Source organism: Schistocerca cancellata, chromosome 7 (assembly GCF_023864275.1).
Source record: "Schistocerca cancellata isolate TAMUIC-IGC-003103 chromosome 7, iqSchCanc2.1, whole genome shotgun sequence".
NCBI classification, from domain to species: Eukaryota; Metazoa; Arthropoda; class Insecta; order Orthoptera; family Acrididae; genus Schistocerca; species Schistocerca cancellata.
The window spans coordinates 68014889-68025358 of NC_064632.1; positions in this window are offsets into that span (position 1 = coordinate 68014889).

Genomic DNA, 10470 nt, shown 5'->3' on the forward strand with positions numbered 1-10470 from the left:
ATTTTTCTTTGCAATGCGTAAAGATAGGTGTATGTGTGTGATATGTAATAATATTTAAGCGACACCTAAAAAAGGAAATTAACTTTTGGAAATTACTGAGTGTAAAAATCTGCCCTATCAAAGTAAAAGTGGTATTGTAAGTTTTATCGATTTTTTTATCAACATACCAATGTGATGCTGCATTTTCGAACGTAGGGAAATCCAAGTCTAGAAAAAAACTGACTGGTCCTCATCTTTCAGACATTATAAGGTTGGCTGGCACTGATAGATTACTCACCTTATTATAATAAACTTGCCAATCATATGCCAAGCCAAGTATCTCACTAAACTTTTTCCAACATTTATCATTTTTATGTGTTAATTTTTTTCACATATGTAATATCTTGAAAATTGAGTAGTAGGCGTACAGCTTTTGGTGGAGAGAAATTTTGTGTAATTAAATGGTTAATTTAGTCTGTTGTTTTGTTTTATACTCAATCCTTTACGAATTTTTAAGTCAGTAGATCTCTAAGTGGACTGAACTGCATGTAGTACATCTCAGGCCTGAAAAGATTGGGCATCCTGATCTAGGCCTTTGCAAATCAGAGCTAAACAAAAATACCTTGCCAGTGTAGCAATGAATATATTGGGCAAATTGTACTTACAATAGAAGAGAGATGTAGTCAACATAGACACCTTACTAAACTACACCAGATGACCAAATCAGCCATGGCCGAACACAGTATAAAAACCTGCCATACTGTGGAATACAACAACACCTAAATACCAGTACCTAGGTAGCCCTTTTGATTCTTGAATTGTGTGATTCAAGAGGCCATTTAAGTTAGGGTTCAAGATAATCTTATTAATAAAGATGTCATAATGCTCAGTACATCTATATCCTTTATTCTACAGTAGATTTTCATTCCCATGCACTAGGTTGTCTGTTGATAGAGTTTTAAGTGATGTTTTGGGGCAGGAAAGATTTTTCTTGTCCAGTGCTGTACATAGCTTTCAAAGGGTTTTTCTTTAGTTAGCTCAGGATTATTGTGGAAAAATATGATAATCTCAAGTCTGTACAATGCAGGAACAGATTATATTTTTAGGTTCTTGAATAATAGGCGACAGTTTGTTTGTGAAATGGCAGTATACCTGTTTCTAAAGATTCTTTTTTGAAGTAGTGCTATTTGTGAGATGTGGCTTGAATTCCCTCAAAAAATTAAAGCATATCTCATCATGGATTCAAAGTCACTGAGATACATTATTATCATGGTGCTTATGCTGTTATCCAGATAATATCTTCATTGCTGAAGCAAGGCTGTTTAATTTAGTAGCTAAATAATCTGTGTGTCCTTGCCAGTTAAGATGTTTGTCCAACTTTAGTAGCAAGAATTTGATGGACTGAGTTTCTTCCATGATTTGATTTGTATAGATATAAACTGCAGAGTATTTTGTCTGATGAAGTACCTGTCTAGTTTATGATGCAGCAAGAAGTGATTTACTGAATTGAATGATTTTGTAAGGCTGCAGAAGATATTTTCAACTTTATTGATTTCATCCAGTGATGAGATGATTTTTTCGATGAATTCATGATACTTTACCCTTTCTGGAATCCATATTGGTTTTTAAGATCAACAGCATGTTTTGTTGTATGTATCATTTTAAGTCTCCTAAGTGAATGCACCAAGTTTCCATCACTTCCAACAGACATCGTAGCTACAAGACAATTTCAAAATTCTGTCTGCAGGTGATGTACATTAGAAGCAACTGGTCGTCATTAAATTTCTCACTGCAGAGAAAGAAACTACAGTTACTCGCTGGGCACAGAGGGTGATATCAGGTGGCTCAGCGACGCTTCACAACTTGCAGCAGTTGGAGAGACCATCTATGCCTGTCACACTTGACATGTTGCAGCTAGGGAGACACATTATGACGTGACAGTTGGCACTGCATCTGTCAATCAGCAGAGGAACTGTGGATGCAATTATGCATACTCTTGGATATTAAAAAGTGTGTGCAAGATGGGTCCCTTGGCGTCCAATATCGACTCACAAATTGTGGAGAAAAAACATTTGCCTTGTTTTGTTGCGACGTTTTGAAGCTGAGGGGAAGGCATTCTTGTCCTGGATTGTGACAAGTGATGAAACCTGGGTTCACCATTTTGAGCCCGAAACAAAACGACAGTCGTTGGAATGGCGCCATTCCTGCTCCCCACAGAAGAAAATATTCAAAGCAATTGTTTCCGCCGGTAAGGTCATGATCGCTGTGTCCTGGGACTGTGAAGGTGTGATTCTCATTAATGTGATGTGATTAATTCAGAATCATATGTCAACACATTAACAAAACCTTAGATGCACTTCCGGCGACTTTGGCGCCACAGCATTCCAGGAGATGTTTTGCTGCAACACGATAAGACTTGGCCCCATTCAAGTCTGCGGACTGCAGAACACATCACAAGACAGGGTTGGACAGTGTTACCCTATCCACCACACAGCCCTGACCTAGCCCCCTAGGACTTCCACTTGTTTGGGCCATTAAAGGATGCTGTTCGTGGAAGACATTTTGAGGATGATGATGAGGTGATTAAAACAGTGAAGCACTGGCTCCGCCACCAGCACAAGCATTGGTACTGACAGGAATTACGCGCCATTATTTCGCTCTGGAGGAAAGCCATAAAATGGGGTAGAGATTACATGAAAAAATAGAGTGTATAGATAAAACATCATTCTTTTGAGTGTGTAATTCTCATTACATTTAATATTGAATCGTTGAAGAAAAAAATGCGGTACATTACCTTCTGGGCAACACTCATACTTTGGATAAGACTGGGAGGATAGAAATAGAACGCAATTTCTCATACACTCTTTTGATCCTTTTTTGTGTAATTGTTTTACATCTGTATTTTTAGTACATCAGGAAGTTAGGGTTTCCAAACGATTGATTTATTATGAATGACACAGGGTGTGCTGTTTTATCAAATACAAATTTCATGATGTTGGTGGGTATTTGATCCCACCCTGCAGCATTTTCGTTTGTCAAGAGTAAATTATCATTTTTCAAAATTTTGGCTGAAACTTTACCAAGTGTCCCACAGTGGGGAGGGGGAGGGGGGAATACACTGGTCTGATCCAGACCAAATAAATTTACGCTGCTTTGAAAAGTAATCATATCTACAGTAGATTGGGCTACATTTATGAGAAATTTATTGAATTACTGACATACTTCAACATTTTTCACAGTAGTGTTGACGTCTTGTTCAATTTTTGAAACTTTCTGGTGCTTAGCTATTGTACCTAATTCAAATTTAATAACAGACTGTACTGCCTCAAACTTATTCATATGTCCTATAATGAACGTATCATTTCGCATTCTTTTTGCAGTTTTAACAATAATTCTAAATATATCTTTAAAACATCTCATATCTAAATAAATAAAAATGTAACTATTCTTTTGTCCAAAGTCATATACCTAAAAAAGTTCTTTATCAATTCCTTTGAAATTTGCCACATTTCATTCAAATACACATTTGTTTTTATTTATGTGCTCGAGGGCCACACACACACACACACACACACACACACACACACACACACACATATATATATATATATATATATATATATATATATATATATATATATATATATATATAATAGAGGGAAACTTCCACGTGGGAAAAATATATTTAAAAAGAAAGATGATGAGACTTACCCAACAAAAGCGCTGGCAGGTCGATAGACACACAAATAAACACAAACATACACAAAAAACTCTAGCTTTCGCAACCAACGGTTGCCTCGTCAGGAAAGAGGGAAGGAGAAGGAAAGACCTTCTTTCTCCTTCCCTCTTTCCTGACGAGGCCACCGTTGGTTGCGAAAGCTAGAGTTTTTTGTGTATGTTTGTGTTTATTTGTGTGTCTATCGACCTGCCAGCGCTTTTGTTGGGTAAGTCTCATCATCTTTCTTTTTAAATATATATATATATATATATATATATATATATATATATATATATATATATATATATATATACATATGCGTGTGTGTGTTTGTGCTTGTGAATAAAGACAATATGATGTCAACAAAAATCTCATGTTCATTTCTACAAAATCGTAAATCTGCAATCGTTATTCACCAATTCCTTTGTAATTTTGACCCAACATTGCATTCAAATACATGTTTGTTTCTATATGCCAACTGATGGAGCGCCAGATGGTATGATAATATATTTGGAAGTGATCTGATAAGTCTTGTAAACTACCATGAATGAATTTAAATGTGGTTGGACAAGCACCAAAGTCGAAACACACTCCAGCTGTCCAATGGAGGTAACTGCAAAGGAAACCACTGACAAAAACCCGTGAAAAGGTATGCACGACCACTGAATAAAAATGCATGAAATTGCTGACATTCCAGGCATTTCAACTGAGTACTGCATAGAGACTCTGAATAAAGAAATGTGTGAAGTTATTCACAAAAGTACTAAAAGATATCAGCTAAATTTCGATTACACAATAAATCACACAAATCTGAAGGCTGTAAATTCAACTAAATACTTAGGGATTACAATTACAAATAACCTAAATTGGAAGGATCACATAGATAATGTTGTGGGTAGAGCAAATCAAAGACTGTGATTCATTGGCAGAACACTTAGAAGGTGCAACAGATCTACTAAAGAGACTGCTTACACCACCCTATTCTGGAATATTGCTGTGTGGTGTGGGATCCGCATCAGATGGGTCTGACAGAAGTTCATAGAAGGATGGCTCGTTTTGTATTATCGCGAAATAGAGGAGATAGTGCCACAGACATGATACGTGAATTGGAGTGGCAGTCATTAACACAAAGGCGTTTTCCTTGCAACAAGATCTTATGAAATTTCAATTACCAGTTTTTTCCTCCGATTGCGAAAACATTCTGTTGGCACCCACCTACATAGGGAGACATGATCATCATGATAAAATAAGAGAAATCTGAACTCGCATAGAAAAAATTTAAGTGCTCGTTTTTCCCGCGCGCCGTTCGAGAGTGGAACGGTAGAGAGACAGCATGAAGGTGGTTCACCAAACCATCTGTCAGGCACTGAATTGTGAATAGCAGAGTAGTCACATAGCTGTAGATGTAGATGAAGAAGCTGTGTGTGAGGTGAGCACCACGATTGCTCACTGTCAACCAAAAGTGCAACTGGTACAACATTTCAACACAATGTCTGGCGATGTTTAATTGCAATTTGCAAGACTTTTTGTGCCAATTTCTGATTGTCGATGAAACCTGGATCGCTCATGTTACATCAGAGTAAAAACGGCAGTCAAACACAATCGACAAAAGGTAGATGAAAGTCCACAACAGAACGCAAAGCCGATTTTGTCAGCTGCTAAGGTCATGGTCACAGTTTTTTATGCTTCCCAAGGAATAATCCTCATAGATTGCTTGGAAAAAGTTAGAATCATACCTGGTCCCTATTATGGTTCATTGTTGGACCATCTGAAACTTGTCTTGGCTGAAAAAAGACCAAGGCCAGCATACATTAAAGTGTTCTTCCACCAGGATAATGCAGCATCCCATACATCAGCGATAACGATGGAGAAATTGCTTCAACTGGGCTTTGAATGGGTTTCTCAGCAGAACTATTCACCAGACTTAACCTCAAGTGAGTTCTTCCTGTTGCCTAACCTGCTATGGGAAAAAATTTCGTCAAATGATGAAGTGATAGTTGTAGTCAATGAAAATTATACAGAGTTTGGCAGAACCTATTTTTCTGATGGGATGAAAAGGTTGGAGGATTGCTGAACCAAGTGTATATCACTCAAACGAAACAACATCAAGAACAAAGGTAAACTGCTTAGGAAAAACAATGTTCTTGCTTTCTTTTGGGAAACTTATCAAACCACACTGATACATTACATGCAAAATAAATAAAAATGTAATATGGCACTTCATTAACTATGCCTAGATTTAAATATAACATCGTGTCAAAATTTTAAAGGAACTGGTGAAGACCTTCTGGATTATGCACAAACAAACATTTACATCTGTTGTTGTTGTTGTGGTCTTCAGTCCTGAGACTGGTTTGATGCAGCTCTCCATGCTAATCTATCCTGTGCAAGCTCCTTCATCTCCCAGTACCTAGTGCAACCTACATCCTTCTGAATCTGCTTAGTGTATTCATCTCTTGGTCTCCCTCTACGATTTTTACCCTCCATGCTGCCCTCCAATGCTAAATATGTGATCCCTTGATGCCTCAGGACATGTCATCCCTTCTTCTAGTCAAGTTGTAAACGTTCATTCGTTTGAAATCTTAAATCTACAAAGGTTTGTCACTGATTGCTTTGAAATTTGAACCCAACATTACATTAGAATATGAGCATGTTTTTATGTTTACTTGTATAGTGGGAAGTGGCACCTGGTTAAAACTCGGAGAAGGTGTTTGATGTTACTGCCGACTCTGGTATTTGTCTTTTCAATTAAGTGTTGTCATCCCTTCGAGCGACCTGGTGTCACTCCTCATTAATTAATGTTGGTTTATGTGTACTTAATTTTGAATTGACCATTTGAATTAATATTTTGGAGCACAGTATAGCACTAAGGCAACCTCATTGTGTACCACCTTGTGCTCCGGTCTAGTACTTTAATTTTCTGTGGCACGAGTTAGCTCCTCTACCGGTTTTACTGATGTGCTCCCTTCAAAATCTTGTCTTGCATAAGTTTGCCACGTGTGTCTGGGAACACAGAGATGAGCTTTAGTGTGACTTCAGTGCTAGTCAGTTAATGGAATCTTCATTTTGTCTTGGCTTCCACTGAAGAGTTTGAGTGGAGCGTAGTATGTTTGATTTGTTATTCATTTAATTACTGTAAGTTTGTTTATTTAATGGGGAGCAATATGTTTAAAGACTGTTGGTATTAATTCCCCTAGTTTCTGGGTGTTGCTAATTCGTTCCAAATGGCCTACTGCTTATTCAATGGCAAGGCTGTTGATTAGTTGGTTACTGCGAGTACAAATTCAGGCTATTCACTTGTTGCCAAAATTGTTAAAGTGTCTGTGTCATGATTCAATCACTAGCTATGTGTTTGAGCTGAATTGAAATAAACCTTACATTGCGTCCTTAATATTTGTTGCCAGCAGAAACCCTTACGAGAACTAAGTTTTGTAACTGCTTATGTTAACCTTTACCAGGAGCAATATTTCATGTAGTTAAATTTTGTCTTAAAATGTGTATTTCTCTGATGTAATAAACGAGTAATAATAGAAAAACAAAGGGGCCTGGTCCTTCCTATTGTATCCAGTTTTTAACACGTATCAGAAAGTAGGAAGGAGGATATTGGCAGAGAGAGGGGGCAGGAGGAGATGGTGGAGGACAGAGAGGATAATATGGAAATAGAATGGGGGAGAAGGTAATGGATAGAGAGAGGGTAAGAGAGAGGGGACAGGAGGAGAGGGAGAGAGAGGGGAGCAGGAGTAGATGGTGAGAAGGAAGAGGAGAAGATGGACTGAGAGAGGAGGAGGAGGTGATTGACAGAGACAAAGACAGAAGAGAAGGAGATTAGGCTGTACAGCCAATTTCCATACATATTAGAAACACATGTTTTCTCTTTTCTGTCACTTCCATTTAACATGCTAGAGCCATAGCAACATGTGGTCGAGTACAGCTATCAATTAATAAAGCTCTTTATGTGGTTCTCATTTTCTCACACTAGATATTTTTAAGCCTGGAGTAATCCAGTTTAATTTACTTTCAACTTTTCGGTGCCAGGTCCTATGTCAGAATGATTCACTGAATATCTCTAGAAAACGTCTTAGAAACTTAACAAAGTTCTAAGAACTTGACATACTACTATCTATGGGCTCTATAGGCTGTTTCTCTGCATCTGTATTGTCTCAGCAGATATTCAACTTTACTTTTTTTTTTTTAAAAAAAAAAGCTTCTTTTCATATAATACACTACCGGCCATTAAAATTGCTACACCAGGAAGAAATGCAGATGATAAACGGATATTCATTGGACAAATACATTATACTAGAACTGACTAGTGATTACATTTTCACGCAATTTGGGTGCATAGATCCTGAGAAATCAGTACCCAGGACAACCACCTCTAGCCGAAATAACGGCCTTGATAGGCCTGGCCATTGAGTCGTACAGAGCTTGGATGGCGTGTGCAGGTACAGCTGCCCATGCAGCTTCAACACGATACCACAGTTCATCAAGAGTAGTGACTCGCGTATTGTGACGAGCCAGTTGCTCGGCCGCCATTGACCAGAAGTTTTCAGTTGGTGAGAGACCTGGAGAATGTGCTGGCCAGGGCAGCAGTCGAAGATTATCTGCATCCAGAAAGGGCCGTACAGGACCTGCAACATCCGGTCGTGCATTATCCTGCTGAAATGTAGGATTTCGCAGGGATCGAATGAAGGGTAGAGCCATGGGTCCTAACACATCTGAAATGTAACGTCCACTGTTCAAAGTGCCGTCAATGCGAACAAGAGGTGACCGAGACGTGTAACCAATGGCACCCCATACCATCGTGCCGGGTGATATGCCAGTATGGCGATGACGAATACATGCTTCCAATGAGCGTTCACCACGATGTCGCCAAACACGGATGAGACCTTCATGATGCTGTAAACAGAACCTGGATTCATCCGAAAAAATGACGTTTTGCCATTCGTGCACCCAGGTTCATCGTTGAGTACACCATTGCAGGCGCTCCTGTCTGTGATGCAGCGTCAAGGGTAACTGCAGCTATGGTCTCTGAGCTGATAGTCCATGCTGCTGCAAACGTCGTCGAGCTGTTTGTGAAGATGGTTGTTGTCTTGCAAACGTCCCCATCTGTTGATTCAGGGATCGAGACATGGCTGCACAATCCGTTACAGCCATACGGATAAGATGCCTGTCATCTCGACTGCTAGTGATACGAGGCCGTTGGGATCCAGCACGGCGTTCCGTATTACCCTCCTGAACCCACCGATGAAGCATTACAAAAGTACTCTGCAGCCACTGCCAAAAAGAAATAGTAGATGCTACAGGAATAGAAATTTCAGAAACTCTTTCAACAAAGGCTAGTAAAAGAAACACCTAAATCGCTACTTGAAATTTGTGCTTATTGTAGCAAGACCTCTGTGAGACAGTGGATACTCCAAGATTTTGTGACACTGATGCAATCTTAACAGGACTATGGAATAAGTTATTCTTCCCACAGGGGTAGTTTACAGTCACTTTAAGGATACGTAATGTTAAAACTGAAACAGAAGTTTATGTTGTTTCTGGAGATGTCATGAATCTAGGCATGGCAGATAGGAACTACCGAGGAAAATTATAATAAACTAAGATGGAGTTACTGTTCGGAATTCTATATGAAAGTATATTTTTTACATGTACGTCTATAGCAGACAAACCAGAATAAGATACCAGTACTGAAGACTCTGTTAGCGACAAAATAAGGAATATATTATACATTTCTTAATTAATTACATTTGAGCAAAAGCAGAGACCACTGATGTCAGTACAAAGAGTGTTGTAGAAAAAGAACAATTAATATATAGCAGATTCAACCGATTATCACCAGGAGGGCAAGAAAATGTTGTCAAAGAATTTCATCTGCAGACTCATGAAAGAATATATTAATGAAGTTAACCCGTAATTGCTGGCCAGGTCATAGCTGTACAAAAAGGAAAATAAATAAATAAATAAATAAAAGAAAAAAACGGGAATCATCGGTTCTGTACTGACCACAGAAAATTAAATAAAATTACAGTGAAAGATCGTTACCCATGGCTCCTAACAGAAGATCTTGTAGCTACATTTCAAAATGCCCTTGCTTTGCTCACTAGACCTCAGCAATAGATTATTTCACACAAAATTTAAACGTGCTTTTCGTACTGATTGTTTTAAAACTCCTGTGCTTGTTGTAATGTGCTATGTATTCTCGAGCTCTGACTGCTGCGAAAAATGTCTCATACTATAGCAACAGGTGCAATATACATGTGTGCATTACATAATATTTGTAGCAATATTCTCGTCCAGAAAAAGTTGTTCATCGAAAATGTCAGCGTATATCTTAATTAATAAATGTATATTTTTTAAGTTTCCAGTAATTACGAGTGTCAGGTGTAATGTATTTCGCAGTAATTCAGCGTTTGTGAATTGCAGTTGCTGTGGAGTATATTATAACTATAAGATACTGTTATGTTTAGTTTTCACTTATACAGGATTAAAATTAGATACTTTTTGAGTTTGTATATCAGTCTGTTTGTTAGTGACCATAATTTTAAAAAAAAGTACAACTACTTTTAGGAACTCAGTAACTTTTTTTCAAGGTTTTCCTGTTCTCATAGTAGTAACCTTTGTGCTAGGCGTTTACCACTTCACTCCTTAAAGGGAACTCGTAGTACTCATGGAATAACAGATCCAGAAAATAAATTAGGAACGCTTAGTTTAAAGTTGTTCATGTACATTCTACAAAACCCCTCCGCAAGTGACGACTTGAGGTTGTC